Consider the following 695-nt stretch of genomic DNA (forward strand, 5'->3'; position numbering starts at 1 on the left):
AGGGACTAATTGAGCAACATGTCCGGTTATTGATATGTGTATGTTGTGTGTCCAGGTGTCCTTCAGTGTAACAAAATATAAATCTATTCTTTACAAATTACCGTCTCTGTTACTTGGCCAGTGTCACTTCACCCTGAATTTGTCTAAATAACTGTCAGGATGGTGCATATCTATCCCAGGTCTCATTTGTTGGGGGACGGCTTTGTCGTCATTATCAGTCTTTCTTGTACGTCATTTTTTACTTCATGTAATCGTGTTGAAACTTAGGTTGTTTGCGTTTTCGATATACATTATTTTCATGGAAGATTACTAAAACGATGATGTAGCAGCCAAGATGTCTGCACTTCACATCATCAGACTAAGCCATTGCCACAAGACATCATAGGTGATTGCAATTTATGGGTCACCATGTACTGCATATGAGAGAATCCTCAGACGATACAGATACCACTATATATGGCAGGATTTTATAACTGTTTTATAACTGTTGCCACACACTGCTGATAGTACAGTAATATTGGTTTAGGATTATTTAGAAACAAGTTTGAATAATTTTGCTTCAAGCCTCTAATGAATAACACTTGAAATTAATCAGAAAACCATCAGCTGTCACTGCAATGTATAAACTGTTTCATATCATCACACCAATTCATTCAAAACTGAGAATAAACCCTCTCAAAATATTCTCGTCTGTT

The sequence above is a fragment of the Coenobita brevimanus genome, chromosome 69, assembly GCF_032717465.1.
Source record: "Coenobita brevimanus isolate Jiangsu-jjx chromosome 69, ASM3271746v2, whole genome shotgun sequence".
NCBI lineage: Eukaryota > Metazoa > Arthropoda > Malacostraca > Decapoda > Coenobitidae > Coenobita > Coenobita brevimanus.